Source organism: Medicago sativa, chromosome 6 (genome assembly GCF_051527215.1).
Source record: "Medicago sativa cultivar Bolivia chromosome 6, Bolivia_mono, whole genome shotgun sequence".
NCBI classification, from domain to species: domain Eukaryota; kingdom Viridiplantae; phylum Streptophyta; class Magnoliopsida; order Fabales; family Fabaceae; genus Medicago; species Medicago sativa.
Window position 1 is genome coordinate 40,810,377 of NC_140754.1, and position 21,570 is coordinate 40,831,946.

A 21,570-nucleotide genomic window follows, 5' to 3' on the forward strand; every position below is an offset into this window, starting at 1 on the left:
GTTTTTTCACCACCTCCGGGCTCCGACGACGACTACTTCATGACTGAAATTTGCCTTCTCTGCCGTTTCGATGTCGAGATTTTATGGTTTCTAACTCACTTCCGTTTCTCAGGGAAGATTTTGATTTTGTTCAAGGCCACAAAGCCTTTTTGGTGTGTCGAACTGGAAATAGGTTAGAAACTGATTTCGACACATATTTTGTAATTTTGGACGAAATGAGGAACGCTCGGGCAATCCTGCCCAACGTAGCATGGAATAAAAATACGTCTAACACAAAATGTGGCATGAAATAAAAATGCGCAAACACAAAGAGAAGGGAGAAGCCTGGGCGGAACAAAAACAACAACAACAAAGGAAAGAAAAACGCTCTTAAGCTTATTTTCATTCAAACATTCAAATCAATTACAAGAGGAGCCGCTGAAGCGGAGCTACACAAAGAAAAATAATCCTAATCGAGAAAGGATTTTAAGCTTCTTTTCAACCTCCTGATGGCGACAAGGGGCAGCCGATCTAACCCGTCCGAGGAATGAATCTATGGCTGGCCATGGACAAGCATAATTGGAAGCCCCATACAATATAGCCATGTCTGCTTTAAACATGCCTAATATAGAGCAAAAGTATTAAACTATAATTTAATAAAATTTGATTATAAATAAATAAAGAATGGTTTGGATTTTTTTCGAGAGTTTTATCTTTTAGTAGCTTGTTACGTTAAATAGTTTTGAACAAGTCTTCAAAAATCTATACTCATACTTCCTCTATCTCTTTCCATCACCTATCCATCACATTATTCACTCATATCTCTTTTATTTCCATCCATATCTCTCTCTCTCTCTCTCTCAATCTCTCTCTAAGGTGTGGAATAGAATTAGTCATTAGATGTTCAATAAACGTTTTCCTTCCACTTTTCATACCATACACAATAGTAAATGTTGTGTCTACACATTGAACATGATCTACATACTGAAGATTCTGCTCAGCATAGGTATTCTTACTCACATATTTTATCTACTTTTATTAAATTTTAATTAAAGTACTTTTCTACACATACAAGTTTTTATTGGAAATGACGATGCACATTATTTGGTGTGTATTGTGTAATGGTGTACATGCAAGTAGCAATTGATTATATTTTTGGAAACTTTTTTAATAATAGAAATAACTTTTGAAATAGCTTTTCATAACAATCATTTTTGAAAGATGTCATTTTGGGAAAATTTGTGATTTTTACTATGTAAAATCTCGAACAATAAATATTTAAGTTAGTGAATGCCAATTTTTTTTTAACTCATGTCAAATGAGTTTGAAATAACTTTTACTATTTGAGTAAATTTCAAAAAAAATCCATTTTTAGAAATACAAAGAAAAATCCAAAACAAACGGGTCTTAAATAGGATAAGAATTTGTCTTTTTTGCTTACACTTTGGGACAAAGAAAATGAGTTTTTTTTTTCTTACATTTGAGGATGGAATCCTTGATAGTTTTTTCGACTCCAACAACGCTTCTAGAACGCAATTTTCACAAGTAAAAAACACGAGGGGGCAGTAAACCAGAAATATATGCCAGAGATTGCAACAGTGTTAGCCACAGATTTTGCAAATTAATATGGAGCACAAGGCGAGGGAGCAGTAAACCAGAAATATATGCTTTATATTAACATCACAAGCACAAGAATACAACCGCCACAACCCTAACATCAGCTTCATTTACATCCTTGCTAGTTTTTTTGACTCCTCCTCCGACGCTTATAGGACGCAATATTCATAACTTTTCATTGCTAGTTCACCTTGCTAGTCCAACAAAACTTTATTGGAAACATCATCAACGTGTTGAGAATGGCCTAGTCTGTTTTTTCCGACAAGTCCTTCCGCCCAATCAAAATATGAACATACCTACAAATCCCACTTATTACAAAATTGAATCAAATCAAATTAAAAAAACACCAGTTTTCCCACAACAGAAGGGATTATCTAACACATGCATTTGCAACCTTGTATTGAAACTCAAATATGGTTTCGATTCCTCTATCATATTTTAGAACGAAAGAATGATCACAGTCAACATCTTATTTACAAATCAAAAGATATTCATGTTAATTAGTAACAACCCCATCAAAGAAGGAAACAGTGTCACAATTATTTATATATCAATTCGTACCCCCACAAAATAGCCCACTTTTCAAATTCCCCTGTGTTGTCTCAGAATCCTTAACATATAAATATGAAGGATAATGACATATTTTATGAAAAAATGACCCAAACGAGTAGGAACATATTCACCTGATAGAGATGTAACCGTACTTTAGAAGTGAAATCAAAAGAATGTAACCGTACTATAGATGTTTCTACCGTATTATCTTCTTCCTTGTGTACACCAACATAACTGATCGAAAACTATGAAAAAAGTCTGCCTCCAAAAATTTCATAATCTTCAGCATCAACCATATTATTTTCCTCCTTATGTAGACCAACATAAACACGTGTCTCTTATTAATATGTCAGTAAAAATATAGACACATGTCTAAATTACAAAAGAGTAAAAATATTCCCCTGTGTCTATATTAATATATGAGTAAAAATTGAACCTGTGCTGGTGTGGCACTTGTCACACCATGTCGTGGTCAGGTCCGTCCCTGATTCGGTGACTTCAAAAAATAACAGGCCTTTACTGATATTTTGGAATTTGGAATAAACCTTCAATAGCCTCTATTAGGATCAACATAAAGGAAGAGGTTTATTGATGATTGAGGGAAAAAACGTGGTCAATCATGCTGACCAGTCAAGGAAAAAATATGTTAATTTGGACTGGCTCGTTTGTTGTTGTTGTTGTAGTCAATCATGCTGACCAGTACAACAAACGAGCGTGGTCCATCAACTTTTTGTTGTACTTGTACTTTTTATAAAAGAATAGATTTTTTTTTTTCAAAAAAAATCCAAAACAAACGCACCCTTATTGGTTCGATAATTTTGCAAAATAAACTGTCAATTTAGTCCTTATACTAATAGATAAACCTAAAACACCAAATTTAAGAGAGTAATGATAGTTGATTAAAATAGTTTAAGGACTAAATTGAATCGTTAGTGATCGTTCAATGTAAGTCTGCATGTTTTACAATAGTGGCTATGCTATGCCCTGCTTTAGGAATTTCTGAGTAGGACAATGTTGCAAGTATTTTAAATTAGTAAAATAGTACAATACTTTCTCGACGAACAACTCTAAGTCTCTAACTTTCTATGATCACACCATATATTATAAATGAGTACGAAGTACGAAACGGTACAATACCAAATTATTACATTAAGGGAGAAAGAAAGACGATATTGTACCTTGAAGAACGACGAACAAGCTCCAAGATTTTCCAAGATCTGAAACACGTGAACAGTCGAAGAAAGAAACAAGCTAAGAGAGAATGGAAGAAGAGTATAGAAGAAGACGGTGAAAGGGGGCAGGGGCATATTGGTAAAACGTAACACATTTCATTAAGGGTGTTTTTGTAAAAGGGCCGAAACACATTTTTCTACCCACTAAAAACAAAACCACGTGGCAGCAATATATTGGGTCGTTTCGTCCGACCGAAAAGGTGAATCGGACCGGAGCACGACCCCAAAGTAATACTTAAAAGCTCAAAACATTGCTCAATATAACAGCCTCTTTAATGATACCAAGTAACTAAAATGGAAAAATATCATAATTAAAATTCCAATCGAAAAATACTTGGCATTTTACTTTTCCTTTAAAGGCCATTAAGTCAATCACTAGCAATCAAGTAATGTAGGTAATGAAATAAACTACCACTAAACTAAAACACCAAATAGAAGTCATAGAACCAATCAAAAGAAATGCTATTCAAAATCAAACATATGCTAATATTGCACTAACTGTATTCCACGACGTGAGAAAAGTTTCCTATTTTCGTCACTTACATGGATATCCCCCAAATTAATCTCTCTAAGTTGTTTGCAGTTTTCTACCACGTGTTTCATTCCATTCTCGGTGACATTAGCACAATATTCTACGAATAGTTGCAAAAGCCCACAACAATTCTTTGAGATTATTCATGTGTTTCATCATCAACCATTGTGTCTGTAAAGTTCAACACTTCTAGTTTGGGAACTACAGAGTTTATTCCAAGTCGCTTCAGTCTTAAACATCCATCTAAGTTCAAATGCCTTAACAGACAGCATCTCCTTAAAACTTGACAAATACCTTCATCACTACTGATGTGCATGCAGCAATACAAATCAAGCAGCTGCAAGTTGGGGAAAGTAGAGGCGAACAATATGATTCTTTCATCACTTAACAATCGATTTCTACCCAAGTAGAGAGATTTCAATTGAGGGTATACACCAAACTGCAAATACCCTACACTCTCTTTCCCAATAGAGGTGCTTTCCATTTTGATCTCACCAAGTGAAGGACAATTTCTAATGAGTGAAAACAGGGCTGATTCTGTGAGATGCAAATATTCACTTAGATTTATAGACACCAAATCAGCAAGAAACAAAGAAAACTCAGCAACATGTTGATCAGTCAGAAAAGTTGTCTTATCAAGATCCAAATGTTGTATACATCGACACTTAGATAATAGAGAGCAAATTGCACTAGTGAAGTTAGTGGGATTTTTGATCGATGAAAGGTTATTGAGGTTGAGTTGTTTCAACAAAGGAAAACAATCGGAAATGAGTAAGAGATTGTTGTTATCAAGCCAAATACAAGAACAAGTGAGAGAGGTCAAAGTTGTAATATTTTGGGAAAAAGCTCGCAACCCTTTTGTGGGAAAGGTGCGATTGCTGGTGATAGCGAGGGATGTGAGTTTCTTCAGTGGGAAACGAGAGATTAAACGAAGAATGCTGTCGACCTGAATGCGGTAGGCGTTTAAGGAAAGGGACTGTTGACGGATAGACGGTGAGTGAGAGTAGGAGAAAATTGGTTATGGAGAGGAACTGTTTGGAGACAAGGGAAAGAGAACTCAAACAGCTACCGTCGTTGTTAACGATGAATTTAAAAATAGATTCCCAACAATCGTCAGGTAAATATAAATATGTTTCTTCTTCAACCATCTCTTGTGAAGAAGATTTGAGAGAAGAAGTTATCTTCTTCTTCATTGGGTTTCCATAATGGCTTGAGCGTTTATTTTTCAAGGGTTTCGGATGAGAAGAAGTAAGGGTACAGAATACTATATAAGTAATTTTTTATTATTTTGTTGGGTTAATGGGCTTGGTATCCATTTTTAGAAAGTATTGATGAGTTGCTTGGTATCCATTTAACTTTAAGCATGCAAATATTTTGAATCTGTTGTGGCATGCCATAAATTAAACTGTAATCATAATAAAGAATATGTCAAAATCAGGGCTGCTACAACAAGTGTGTACTCATTATTTTGATTTTTAACTAATATCATACATTACAAGTGTATGAACAATAGAAAGGCAGTAGAACTTAAAACTTCTACAATTCTTAGCTTGTATAATATGTGCTTGCAGACAAGTCATCATGCAAAAACAATTTCAGAAGTTCAAGCTTGTGATTGTGATGCTTTTTTAACTCAAATTTGAGCAATTGTCTAGTTTTAATCCATTGACTAAAGAAACATATGAATTAAATATTTGTTGAGAAAATCCGGATATCATTTCTATTAACCATTATGGAGAGCCCTGCATTATATTCGTGAGATATGGCATCCTATATGTCATGCTACTTTGAATATGTTTTGACGCAGATCAGGCCTTTAGTCTTGCTCGTCAAATTGAACCGTATAGTTTGGAAGCAATGGATATATAATCAACAGTCCTTTATGTGTGTGGACATGTATCTGTTTGCTCTTCTATGAGGCTAAGCTATGCTACGTTGCACAGGAACCGATTTCCACTGATTGGTTAGTTCTTCAATCTTTGTAGGTACACATGAAAAGACTTTTCCAATTGAAGTTACTTCCGTTGATAGCTTAAAACTTTATCTTTTCATTGTTTAGTGAACAGCAAGCAAAGCAGTCTTTGATTTTCCTTTGAATCCCTCTTTAAATATGTTGATGATAATATTATTTTGTATTCAAACACCATAGAATGTTCATTTTCGAATTTCAGATATAGTGTTGAATGCCTTAACATTTTTTCTTCTATTCAATTTGGTTGTATTTCTGATCTGTTCTTTTCAAACTAATCATTTATACTTGTTTGTTATTTCTGGTGAATATTGTGGCATGCAGTTGAACCGAATCCAAGATTTTCATATGCAAACATGCCTACTAGGTAGAAGATCTTTTTTCCAAACACAAAAGAGCTAAAAACCATAATTTTGACTTTGATAGTTTCATATCCCAAACAAAACTCTACTACAGTTCTTGGACGAGTCTATAATCTCTTCTGCATATCTACTTCAACGATGTACGTCATCTTACTCCCTTAAACTGCATCATATATAAATGACAAACATATGTTTATGCTGTTAGTATCAAACAAACAAATCCAAAAATTGATGTATTTAAGCACGTAGATGACCAATGAACATAGAAATGGCATACTATGGTGCTTTCTAGTTGTGTGCAGGGATGCCATTTTAACGTTACTTCCAAGTTCCAAGCGGTTAAAACAAATGAAACTAAAACTATGTACATATCATGAATGTTCAATGAAAGATTAAAAACATTCTGGCTCTAAAACATTCATCATGAATATGATCTGACATCAAACATTCTTTGCTTTTTGTGTCTTAACTAAGAGTATTAACATCATGAAAAAGAGGCAGGAATGACTCATACGTAAGATCATACATATAAAGCAGATAGTATTTTTCACAGAAACAAAATCAAGATGATAACTTTATTAACATGTAAAGAATGGCACATATATATCATCGACATATTCACCAGAAAAACATCAACAAAATATAATAAAACTGCCAATTTACAAAATGTAATAATATATCTATGAAGTTAAGCTTACACTAATTATGTTTCATTAGAAGATCGTTGCTACGAAAGAAATATTATCTGCGTTACATATATCCCTATTGTTTCTGTCCACAATTCACTCATGCATGAACTAATACACTTTAGTTCATCATCTTTCATTTATAAATTATAACATCAAAATAAGGCCAAGTCCAATAGTCTCATTCATGATAATTATCTTTTCAAACCCCAATAAATTCCTTATTTTTAAATTCACAATTCATGGAAAAAAAAAAAAACAGTGGCCCATATCAGCGTATAGCAACTCGTATGTAATCACTCTATTAGAATGTCTAGGCATAAACTACAAAAACACATGTAAGTATTTCAGGTACCAGTAAGAATATATTAGAGTAGTTTGTTTTCTGTTTGGTAGTTACTGATAGTATTGTATTGTATTGCTGATAGTTTATTTGGTTGGTTCGTTCTCTTCCAAATAAAGGGATGGTTACAAGTAAGAGGACATATTTGAGTATTGTATTGTTTTTGAATAGAGTAGCAACTCTATTGTGATTACGGGAAACATGCATAAGTAATTAAAGAAATTCATAGAATTCACAGTAATTGATGCTAAAATAAGTTATCACAATCCCAAACATATTATCACACACAAAAATTTGTCTATGAAATTATTATATGCCTTGTTTACTTCAAAATATAGGGATCTTACCGACTATGTAATGATTTTTCTCAAAGCCATACAAACCGTAAGTACACATATTATCAAGTTGAACGTACTTACATAAGTTATTATACTTCAAACACTTATCATTATTCAATTCATAAGCTATATGCCTTATTTACTTCATATTAGCTAGCAACTTAAGTCTAAACATAAATTAAGTTTGACTGCTGAATTGCGATTTATGGCGCCACCATGGCGGGCATCAGCATTCCTTCACAAATTGACTACAATGGTTGTTAAAAAACTGTCATTCTGCAGTGGCGTAACCACATAACAATACTGCAGCCAACTATTCTCGCCGGAAGACACAACCATCACGCAAACCGATAGCCAAAACAGAAAACAGCTTGGAGAAGACCAGCGTCCACAAGAAACCAGAGAAGACGAAGAAGAAACAGAGGATAACTGATCAAAATGAGAGAGAAATCATCGTCGGAGCTACGACATCAAACTCGAACAATCGCGAAAACCATGGGTAGATCTTGAATGAGAAGCAAAATCGATGAAGAACGCAACAAAAACGGAGAAGAATGATGCACAATTGAGATAGAGCGCCACCGGAGAAGTTAGTTATGGTGGCCGGAGAACTACTTCGCAAGTTTCTAGAATCATAATCCAATTTATATGACAAGGCACCATTTACAGTAATATATAGATATCTCTCGAACTATTTGAATCCATTATGGTAGCATTCACAAACATAGTATTTTTAGTTTTAACAGCCCTATGTTAGTCACGTTGGTTTAGTGTTCTACGATTCAGTATAAATAAAATTTTCGTAAATCATATGTAAGAAAATGTATATATTTGGTCTTGAAAATGTATACGTCAACATTTTTAGAAGATCCCTGATATAAGTTTTTCTACGGATAAACACCTATAATATAAACTTGTAAAGGCCTCTTTCGAAACTACCAAGCAGCACCACCCTATTGATTTAAAACTACATCACTACACCAAGATAGAATCACACGTTGATGAAAAAAGACCAGGAAAGGCTCACTAAACTGACATCAAAACAAACAAAACTTGACAGCAGCTCACTAAAAAATATGCAACAAAACTTTACTACTGACGCCACATATACACGCCATTGTGGCCTATGGCGCCATAATGGTGGTCACCGACATTCCTTCACAAATTTCCTATGGCTATTGTTAAAAATCCATCATTCCACCATGGTGCCATCATTTAGCACTTTTAACATTACACTTTACACTATATAAAAATATTAAACTATTACTTAGAGAATTATCATGCATAGACTAATGAGTAAATGCACATTTGTAAGTTGACATGTTGAAAAAGTAATTTCTTAGAAAATTAAGAAACTTACAGCGTTCGAACTTTCAGCACAACCCTTTCGAAATACTAGTAAAGAAGATATCCATGCTCTCTCAATTGTGTGCAGTTTTCTATCACATGTTTCACTCCCATTTCTGTGACATTATCACAAAGTTCAAAATAGGTGCAAAAGCCCACAACAATTCTTTGAGATCGCATAGAGTGTTATGGACATAATTAAGGTGACAGACATATAACACTATCAATTGTAGAAATTATGGACATAAATAAATTAAGCTGCATAATGTAACTCTCATAATAAAACATGCACACCAAAGTACTATAACTCAACAAATCAGTATCGGTCATAGAAGACTGAAACAATTATAATGCAAGACTGAGGCAATTTTTGCATTGTTTAACGCAAGACTAGGGCTATTCTTTTAAACAGATAAAACTTCTTTCTTCCGAAATGCAGTCTATAGGTGGAAGACCTTCTATCCTAACTCGAAAGAGCCAAAAATCTAAATAATACTGACTTTGATAGTTTCACATTTCGAACAAAATCAATAACAGTTCTTGGATGAGTCTCTAATCTCTTCTGCAAATCTACTCCAACAATGTATGTCTCCTTGCTCCCATGGGGAGTTCTCCAACAAACTTCTCAGATTTTTAACATCTAATAAAACTGCATCATAAAAGACAAACTTATGTTTATACTATTAATTTAGTTTCAAACAAACATTTAAAAAAATAGATGCATTTAAGCATGTAGATGAACAAAGAACGTACAAATGTCTTATTATGTTACTTTCAAACTATATACATATCATGAATATACAATGAAAAATTAAAAACATTCTGGCTCTCAAATTTTCATCGTGAATATGTTCTGACATCAAACATTCTTGCTTTTTGATTATTAACATCATCATTAGATTCTTATCGCATTTAAAAAAAAAAAATATCATACGTATAAAGCAGAGTAGTATACATTGTACATTATTTAAATATGTTACACAATTACTTAGGGAATTATAATGCAAATTTGCAAGATGACATTTTAAAAAGAAATTTCTCAGAGAAGTAAATATTTAAACAAAAAGCACTTACATTGTTCAAACTTCAGCATAGCAATTTCAGAATACTAGCAAAGGTGGTATCCACTGCGCAAGAAGAGTTTCCTATACTTGTGACTAAAATGAAACCCCGCCAAATTTATCTCTCTCAGTTGTGTGCAATTTTCTGCCACATTTTTCACACCCTTCTCCGTGACACTTTTACAATTATCAAGTAGTAATTGCAAAAGGCCAAAACAATTCTTTGAGATCATATAAAGTGTTTCATTATCCACCTTTGTATTTGATAAGTTCAACACCTCCAGCTTGGGAACTGCAAAGTTCATTCCATGTAGTTTCACGTTTGAACAGAAAGCTAAGTTCAAATGTTTAAGCTTACAACATTTCCTTAAAACTTGACAAATACCTTCAGATATTTCGCGGCAAACCTTCAAATCAAGTAGTTGTAAATTGGGGAAAATGGAAGCAAACATTATGATAATTTCATCACTTAAACATAAATTGTAACCCAAATAGAGAGACTTTAATTGAGGGTATACACAAAACTCAACTAAAGAATCTGAAAGCCCTACGCTATCTTTCCCAATAGCCGTGCTTTCCATTTTAACTTCACTAAGTGAAGGACAATTTCTAATGAGTGAAAACAAGGCTGATTCTGTTAGGCTCCAGCATTTATTAAGGTTTATAGACACCATATTACCAAGAAACAAAGAGAAATCAACAACATGTTGATTATTTAGAAAATAAGTGCTACAAAGTTCCAAATGTTGTATACATTGTAACTTGGATAACATATAGCTAAATGAATTAATGAAGTTAGCCTTATTGATGACCAAAGGGTGATCTAGGTTGAGCTCTTTGAGCAAAGGGAAACAATCTGCAATGAGCGAAATATTGTTGTTACTGAGAAAAATGATGGAACAAGTGAGAGAGGTTAAAGTTGTAATGTTTTGGGAGAAATCTTGCAACCCTTTTGCAGGAAATCTGCATGACTTGGGGAGTTTCAGGGATGTGAGTTTCAATGGGAAATTTGAAATTTGATGAAGAAGCATGTCGAGGTTGTGGTCATCGTTTAAGTGTGTGAGGTCAAGGGTGTTGAGCTTGGTGAACCTTTTGAAGAGATGAGGGAGGAAATGATATTTTTCCACCTTGACACTGAGAGAAAATAGAAGACAATTAGTGATGGAGAGGAACTGCTTGGAGACGAGGGAGAGACAATTCAAGTTGCGACGATTTTTGTTTTCATCATTGTAGTTGATGATGAATCTGAAGATACGTTCCCAACACTCATCGGGCAAATATGAATATGTTTTTTCCTTCTCATCGGGAGAAGATTTTAGGGAAGAAGTTCCCTTCTTCATTTTCATTGGCAACGAATTGTACGGGCGCTTCTAGCACCGATGGAAATAAATTAGAAGATAGGAGAAACTATGTTGCCGCCGGTTACGATGGTAAATCCTCCGATTGATGATTTGCTGGTTTATGTTTTAAGTTTCGGATCATATTAGGGTTGCAAAGTGTATTTAATTCGCAAACATATTTTCGATACTTCTCTGTGTCATTTTTTTTTTAATGCTTCTCTTTGTTAATGATTTTATGGCATAAATTAATCAACGAAAAACACATATGTTGACTAATTTTACTATCAAAGAATATATTCGATGACCAAAATAACTTTTTTTTTAAAGGCAATGACCAAATAAAGTTACTAATAATAAAGGACATTATTTGTACTAGCAAAAAGGCAGGCACTCATGTGCCCGTCTTTCCCTTTTTTTTATTACGCTAACAATTGAAAATAATAAACGATGTGCTTTTCGCTTTGAAAATGGTGGTTCTGGGCAGAGCAAGCTTTTCGCGACTTGAGATTTGGATTTTGGAGTGAAATGAGTCAATCACAGTTTTTTGGTTTGATTTGGGTTAAGTTCAGTTTTGAATTTTTTTCTCAAAAAAGGTTCAGTTAATAACGGCTCCTCTACAGGGCCAGCCCTAGGCGTAGGTCGGGGGTGCGACGGCCTAGGGCCCATGCCGATAGAGGGCTCAAATTTTGAATTTTTTTTATGGTGGAAGGTGTATATAGAAATATTTGGTTTATATGAGATATATATAGCTAAGTTCACCGAAAGGCCTCAAATATTGACATGCTGCCTGTTAATGTGTTTAGCCCTTTTTGCGCTATTTGCTATATATACCCTCATTATTACAAAGATTTCTATATACACCCTCCCTATAAAAAAAATTGGTTTTTCTTAATAATGTGTCAAAAAAATTATTATCGCAGAAATTAGTGATATTTTTTTGGACCCTTTGTTCATAATAATGTGTCTGACTAATATTAAAAATTATCGCCACAAAAATAAAAAGACGTTGTATTTGATATCCATTCTGTGCAGTACCTGCACATTAGGGTCAAAAAATTGGCTATCCATTCATCACACTAATTAACATCTTGACATGTTGAGTAATTAATTGAGAAATATGACAACCATATAACGGGTGAAGATTCTCTCCATTGAGAAATATGACAACCATATAACGGGTGAAGATTCTCCCCATATAACGAGTATTTGGTTCGGTTACATTCATAATTTGGCGAAGTAACATTCACTCACATATAAAAATAGAGGTGTAGGAGATATTCTATGAGTTTATTCATAAGTTGGAATAACAAAATAGTCATAAAAAGGTGACAGACATATATCATGATAAAACATGCACAACGAACATACAAATGGCATATTATGGTACTTACTAGTTGTGTGCAGGGATGTCATTTTAACATTACTTCGAAGTTCCAAGCGGTAAAAACAAATGAAACTAAAATTATAGGGTTAATTGATCTGCCGATCCCCTTAACTTATTTCTTTTATTCAATTTGATCCCATAAGTCTCTTAACTTTCTCGAACACGTCCCTTAACTTATTTCTTTTATTCAATTTGGTCCAATTTTGATAATTTTAATCCCCTAAAAAAAGAGACCGTTGGATTACGGAGGTCTATCAAATTTTATAGTGTATCACCAACACCAAATTTCATCGTCCATCATCTTCATCTTCATTCATCCTTCAATCATCATCATGAAATAAAATAAAATAAAATAAAATAAAATCCAAATTCAATTCTAAATCACACTCCTACAATTCCAATCTCCGCAATTCCAGTCTATCAGATTCAACAATTCCAAATCGAATTCAATCTCAAGATCTTGCCAGAACCCTTTGATTCCCTCGTCGGCAAAATCATCGCCCGAAGCAATTTGAATGAACATTGGCTTCTGATTAGAGAGACAACAAAATTCTCTTTCATCTCTCTGGAATAGCAGCAAATTAGAGAGACTCCATCCTTGATCTCATCTCCCTCTTCGCCAAAGAAATTGTTGTCGGTGGGGTTTCTTCGATTTCATTGTTGAGAAATAAAGCCATAAAGGATTGGTTTTTAGGGTTTTTCTTTGTGGTTGTTTTGATGACGAGTTTCAGATTGGGAAAAGAGGATGTGAAATTTTGGGTTGAGAAGTTTAGGACTTGTTCTCCTGTTGCACAGATTGCATTGAAGAATAGAAATAGAAAATGGATAGTATCAATTTGAGAGTTATCTTGTTTTTTTTTTTTTTAACACTTTATTGATTCAATTCAATCACTGTTAAAAGATTGTTTTCTGTAATTGTTGATTCTTGCATACTCCACTGTGTATAACGAAATGATGATGATTTAATTTTTTGTGTTTGATTTTTTGAACCTGTGACAAGTTTTTTATTGTTTTGAAAAGAATGGATTTTTCTTCTTTTGATTTTGGGATGATTATGGTGGAGTGATTGGAGGCCGTGTTGATGATGATAGATGAAGATGACAATGATGGTGGTGTAGTGATTAAATAGTAGGTTTAAATTTTTTTCCTCGGGTTTTATTGATGAATATTGATGAAGGATGAATGTAGAGGAAGATGAGGGAAGAAGAAAGTAAATAAATTAGGTGTTGGTGATACACAATAAAATCTGATAGACCTCCGTAATCCAACGGTCTCTTTTTCTAGGGGATTAAAATTATCAAAATTGGACCAAATCGAATAAAAGAAATAAGTTAAGGGACGTGTTTGAGAAAGTTAAGACTTATGGGACCAAATTGAATAAAAGAAATAAGTTAAGGGACCGGCAGATCAATTAAGCCAAAATTATATTCATATCATGAATATTCAATGAAAGATTACAAACATTCTTGCTTTTTGATTATTAACATCAGCATTAGATTCTTATCTCATTTAAAAAGACGCAGGAATGACACATCCGAAAGATCATATGTATATAGTAGAATAGTATCAGAAGAAACAAAATCAAGACAATAACTTTACTAAAATTGCCAATTTATCAGAAGAAAAACACTATATCATTAATCAATTCATAAGCTATATGCCTTATTTACTTCATATTAGCTTTCAAGTTAAATCAAAATTTAAATTAAGCTTGACAGCTGAATTGTGGTCATCAGCATTCCTTCATAAATTGACTGCAATGGTTGTAAAAAAATCTGTCATCCTACCATATGGCGTAGCCTTTCAACAACGCTGCAGCCAGCTACTTGTATTGCATTGTACATTATATAAACATGTTGCACTATTACTTGAGCAATTATAATTCAAATTTGTACGTAAGATGCATTTTAAAAAGGAAATTTCTCAGAGAAGTAAATGTTGAAACAAAATGAACTTACAGTGTTCAAACTTCAGCATAGCAATTTCAAAATACTAGCAAATATGCCATCCACGAGGCGAGAAGAGTTTCCTATTTTTGTCACTTAAATGAAATCCTGCCATATGTATATCTCCCAATTGTGTGCAGTTTTCTACCAAATGTTTCACACCCTTCTCTGTGACACCATTACAATTTTTAAGTAATAATTGCAAAAGCCCACAACAATTCTTTGAGATCATATAAAGTGTTTCATTATCAACCGCTGTATATGACAAGTTCAACACCTCCAGCTCGGGAACTGCAAAGTCCATTCCATGTTGTTTCACTTTTGAACAGGAAGCTAAGTTCAAATGTTTAAGCCTACAACAATTCTTTGAGATCATATAAAGTGTTTCATCATCAACATTTGTATTTGACAAGTGCAACACCTCCAGCTGGAAACTACAAAATTTATTCCAAGTATATTCACTCTCGAACATCCAGTTAAGTTCAAATGCCTAATCTTACAACATCTCCTTAAAACTTGACAAATACCTTCAGATATACGATCGCACCATGGCAAATCAAGATGTTGCAAATTGGGGAATATGGAAGCAAACATTATGAGGATTTCATCACTTAATTCTGAATTTCTGCCCAAATAGAGAGACTTTAATTGAGGGTATACACCAGAATGCCACACACTCTCTTTCCCAATAGACGTGTCTTCCATATTAATCTCACTAAGTGAAGGACAGTTTCCAACGAGAGAAAACAAGGTTGTTTCTGTGAGATGATCACAACCACTGAGGTTTATAGACACCAAATTACCAAGAAACAAAGAGAAATCAACAACATGTTGATCATTTAGAAAATCAGTGCTACTAAGTTCCAAACGTTGTATACATGGACACTTGGATAACAGAGAGTGAATTAAATTGACAAAGATAGGTACAATGCTATCAATGACCAAAGGGTGATGGAAGTCGAGTTCTTCTAGCAAAGGCAAACAATCAACAATGGGTGACAGATCTTTGTCCCAAAAATAAGTACAGTAACAAGTGAGAGAGGTCAAAGTTGTAATATTTTGGGAGAAAGTTTGCAACCCACCTGCGGGAAAGCAGCATCCATATGGGAGTTTCAGCGATCTGAGTTTCAATGGGAAATTTGAGATTTGATGGAGAAGATCGTCAAGGTCATCGTCGTGGATGAGCGAGAGGTCTAGGGAGGTGAGGTTGGTGAACCTTATGAAGAGAAGAGGGAGGAAAGGGCTTGATCCCTCTTTGAGAGTGAGTGAAAATCAAAGATGATTGGTGATGGAGAGGAACTGCTTAGAGACGAGGGTTAGGGAATTCAAGTTTTCGTCGTCATCGTTGTTGATGAGGAATCCGATGATGCATTCCCAACAGTCATAAGGTAAATATGAATATGTTTCATCGTCAACCATTTGTTAGGGTTTTGCGGAGTCGTAACAACTGTATAATCCTCATCGTTAACAGTGAGAAGACAGATGAGGATGGTGAACTTACAATTCGAGAGGTTCAATGTTTAGTCAGTGTTCTAGACTTCCGACGATGATTTGAGAGTTTAGGGTGAATTTTCATTCTTGTGTTTCCTATAATTTACAGTGAGGTGCGCTTTTATTCCTTCTATTCCTTCATGCTTAGTTTGATCACTTTTTTTATTCAACATTCATATTATATATTTTTTTTTTTATTATTTACAGATTTTTTTTGCTATTATTTTTTTCACCTTATTCATTTATCGCACCAATTTTTTTCTCAAAAATGCCCTTTAGGGTTTTTTTAACATCCCGATTTTCGCTAGGATTATTTATTTATTTGTTTATTTAATTATTATGTGTGTTTAATTGCTTGTTTGTGGGTTTGATTTGGGATTAGTGAATTTTTAGGCGAGAAGGGTATTTTAGTCATTCTAAGGACTAAAGGTATTTTGGTAATTTGAGGAGCAAGGGTAAATTACTTATCTATGGTTTGTGTTGGTCTGGCTCCACACATCTTTATAATACAAGTTTAGTTCCATCTTGGCAGATCTTTTGGTCTCAAATGTTGGTCATGAATCAAATGCAACTATATGAATTTTCCTAAGTTCGTGTTTTGATCATTTCTTTTAAATGTCGTGGCAGGTGTGCTAAGTGAAATTGCTACAGCCTGCAAAAGGATCATGAAACTGCATTGAAAAAATCTCAACAGGCAGTTCAACTAAATCCAAGATTCGCACTTGCACACACCCTCTGTGGACATGAGCAAGAACATTGTCCTTTTCACAACGATACATTATGTCATGTATTCATGTTTGACGCAAGGCATTATAAATCACGTCATGAACTCAGAATGTTATATCTTTGCATACGGCTTTTCAATATCAACCCAAAATCATCAAATAATATTGTCATACCTAAGTAATAATGTTCAGATAATATTGTTCAGATTATATGTTTTTCAGTTCATCTGCAATCAAAACAATTATTATTACCCACAAATTGAATCTCAATCAGCACTGACACATCACACAGTCCAAAAAAAAAAAACGCAAGTCAGAATCACTACACCAACACTCCCTAAGTTGAAACTACATCAGCTAATTTGCATCAATCAAAGCTGATCAATTACCAAACAATCAGCAGCATATATTAAAATGAGAATAAGACACACCTTTGATCACTTATAAGGAGACACCTATAAGTAACTTCCAGTTCTTTTTCCGATTCTATTGCACGTTGGTTTCAAGGGTCTTTCGGACTGAATACAAGTCCAGTTCCTAGTTCAAGCAATTCAACTACCCAATCTGATCCGAATAGCCAAGTATAAATATTTTGGTACATCTACACAGGTCAAAAAATTGAATAATATAGGCAATGGTATAATTTATTTTTGACAAATTGATCAACCAATTTGTCATATGACAGATCATTGTCGAAAATAACTTTAGGTAATGCTGAACTTAGGGCATGTTGAGGATGGACCACTTTTATAGTGTCCATGAATACATCTTGAGAATTTTTTACAAATATATCCTCTTCATCCATCTCATTTCCACAGCAAAGAGGACATTTGTTTGTTCGATTAGCCAGTAACTACTTGTTGAATGATTCAACACTTCTAGTTATTTCTAAGCCAATCATGCACATGACTAAAGCATAATTAACTAAAAACTGAAAATGTATTTGCAATTGAAACTTCGTACTTCCAAATGTCGACACCTAAACCAATAACATGATGGGCATCTAATTCCCACCCTCACAACACCTTCATATGTCATCGTATATAGGATAAAAAAAAATTGACTATCCATTCATCACCATAACAACTTGGCAAGTTAAGGATTTAATTGACAAGTATGACGACCATAGAATGAGTATTTGGTTTGGTTGCAAATACGTAAATCCTAGCAATGCCAAAATATATAACACTACCGATTATCATAATTATTAAAATTATGCTTCGGTTTTGCATATCCATATTAATTAGAAGCAACCACGACGACAACAATAATTAAGCTTCAGTTTTGCATTGTCTTACTCAAGACTAAGGCAATTCAATCTATAAGGAAGAAGATCTTTTTCCCTAACTTGAAAGAGCCAAAAGCCAACATAATTTGAACTTTTATAGTTTCATATCCCAAACAAAACATGAAAATAGTTGTTGGATGAGTCTCTAATCTCTACTGCATATCTACTCCAATGATGTATATCATCTTACTCCCTTGTAGTGTTCTCCAGCTAATTTCTCTGCTTTTTTAAACTGCATCATAAATTAAATGACAAACGTATGTTTATACTGTTAGTATCAAACAAACAAATCCAACCAAAGAACATACAAAATGGCATATTATGGCACACTATTGTGTGCATTACCTCCAAGTACCAAGTGATAAAAACAACTGAAACTAAAACCATATACGTATGATGAATATTCAATGAAAGATTTCAAACATTCTGGCTCGAAAATATTCATCATGAATATGATCCGACATCTCTGAAAAGTAATAATAATAACTATCCTTATATATACGAGTTTAATTTTCATACACTGTCAATATTAAAGAAGTTTTACATCGTCAATAGGATAATGCTAGTATGCTACATAACGCGAGACAAATGTTCGTGAAATTCATCGAATGACCTGACAGCTTTTATGTCCATTGGATTTTGTATAATTGTTTGACTAAACGCTTAATATCCCCATGTTTTCCGGATATTACGACGGAAGAGACAAACGAAAGGCAAGAATATATGCCATCCGTTGATTTTCACACCACCAAGGGGTTGATTTCCATCAAATGCTGAGAGATTACGGCTTTCAATTCATTAAAATAAAACACGTATTCATTCTTGCCTTTCGTTGGCATTTGGTTCTTATATTTAGCACTGCTCATTGGCTAAAGAGTAATTCACGAGCATTTCGTTAGATAATCTCTCGGATGTATAACATTGCTATAGTCAATAAATCAAAATCATTCATATGTGTCTTTAATTAAAAATAGTTATGATTAAAGTCAAACAATTTTTATAATCGGATGGTTGTAATTGATTGACGATGTAAAAATCTTTTACACATATGCATTAAATATCGATTACTTTGTAAATTGATGAAAGTAAAAAAATATTTTTATATCAAAGTGACCGAGTCACACAAGTCCTCACATATTTCTCACCAGTGGATAACAACCGACAGTTTAGTTGGTTAGACAACCTGCTGAATTTACAGACAGAATCTACATTTAGCTTCTTAGACTTAACAACCGATATGGTTCATCAATTTTTCTGTCTTCTATCTATAATAACTCATCCTTCAAGCCATTTGAACATAACATTTTCAAACTCCAATAACTATACACTATCACAATGGCCTCAGGAAATGAAGAAAAAATAGAGTCTGGTTTCAATGTTGTTCCTGAAACCAAACCAAAGAAAGATTGAATCCTTTCGTCCCTTAGGGTGGTTGCATTTTTGGCCACTGTATCAGCTACACTTGTTATGTCACTCAACAAACAAACCAAAAGCTTTGTAGTTGCTACCATTGGTAGCACCCCAATTACAGTTCCTCTTACTGCCCAGTTTCAGCATACTCCAGCTTTTGTGTTAGTCCATAAAATCTCTCTAATTTAAACCTTTCTAACACTTTCATTGAGAATTTGAATTCTTCTAATAGTGATAATAATATTATTAGACATTTAATTTTCACCATATTATATTTAATCTGTGGTGAGAATACAGGTACATTGTGGTAGCCAATGGAATTGTCGGTCTTCATAATTTGGTGATGATAGCAATGGGTATATTAGGACCCAAATTTCATAACAAAGGGCTCCAACTTGCAATGATTGCAGTATTTGACACGGTACAAAATAAATGACACATTTTTTAGTAGTGTTCCTTACCTGTAATTGATCATTTAAATTTAAAATTACTAACATATGAGAACTGATTGATTATATTTTTTTGATTAATTGGGTGAATATATTAGATGGCTTTGGCTCTAGCATCAAGTGGAGATGGTGCAGCAACAGCTATGTCAGAATTAGGAAGGAATGGTAATTCACATGCAAAATGGAATAAAATATGTGACAAATTTGAGTCCTATTGCAACAGAGGTGGTGGTGCCTTAATAGCCTCTTTCATTGGGCTCATTCTCCTACTCATTATTACAGTGATGTCCATCAACAAACTCCTCAAACTAAATCGCAATTAACACTATTATTGCAGTTCCTTGATGCTAATAACTTGTAATACATCATTGTGTACACATATATTTATTTTGTACATATGTGCTTGACAAAATTTCATATCCATTTCAATTCAATGGGGGTGTCATTTTTTCAATGTTGGTGATGCTTTTCCAATTATTGCCACTTCTCTTTGACGAGAGACAACTAATATTTGTACAACTATTTTGTGACAATTTTTTCTCTCATACTTTTTATCTTCCCTCTTTATTTTGAAAAGTAATAATAATAACTTGAAGGAGCGCTTCACTGTTATTATTTCTGATTTACTTTATTCTCTTTTTCTGTCACTTTTATCGATTCCTCTGTCTTGATTTATTTTAAGGGTGTTACATGCTCAAATTTAGCACTTCATTGAAAATCATATGATGATGAAAATGAGACTTTTTTTAAAAAGAAACAAATAACATAATATGATGAAAAGATACAAAAGGAAAGAGTAAATATAGTTTAAAAATAAGCTTAAGTGTATTTTTGCCCCCCTAAATAACAAAAATAAAAATGTAGTCCCCTATATATTAGTCTTTTTGCAATATTAGTCATGTTGTCCAATTTTAACTCGGTCAACGCTTACGTTGCAGGCCACGTGTGTAATTACTAAATTAAAAATAATTAAATTCCTAAACCATGGTAACAAAATATTTCTCCTAACATTCAATTCAATTTGAATGTCAAATTTGAATGTCCAAAATATGGAAACAAAAGATTCAGAAGAAAAAACAATGTTGTGGATTATGAAGCTATCACGGTTTTTCTCCACCCTAAAGATTGTAATCATCATCTCCCCCTCCCTCCATTCTTCTCATTACCCAACTTTAGCCATTAGATCTTCAATTATTCATCACCTCCCTCACCATGATTACCGATTCTATTTTCACACATCACTGTTTTTTCGTAAAAGCATGTCATCCAAGTTTGGTTCATGTAACGATTACTCTTGATACTGAATATTTTCGCAGTTCAATTGCGGCGGAGCATTTGATTATTTACCACGCTTCTTGTCCAGAAATTTTTTTTTTTTCACTTTCTTGTTACAGATATGGATCTAGAAGCATTGGTTCAAACAACGTTTCCACAGTTGAGATTCAAAGTGTATTATTTCGATCGGAACATTGTCAAGAATTTGATTTCAACTTCTGTGAGAAAAGAGCTTCACTTGAAT

At 33.7% G+C, this 21,570-nt stretch overlaps 1 pseudogene; it reads left to right on the forward strand.

The window, feature by feature from the left end:
- The first annotated feature begins 19,527 nt into the window (after positions 1-19,527).
- On the forward strand, positions 19,528-20,434 carry LOC146915145 (CASP-like protein 1B1; annotated as a pseudogene).
- Positions 20,435-21,570: the final 1,136 nt, after the last annotated feature.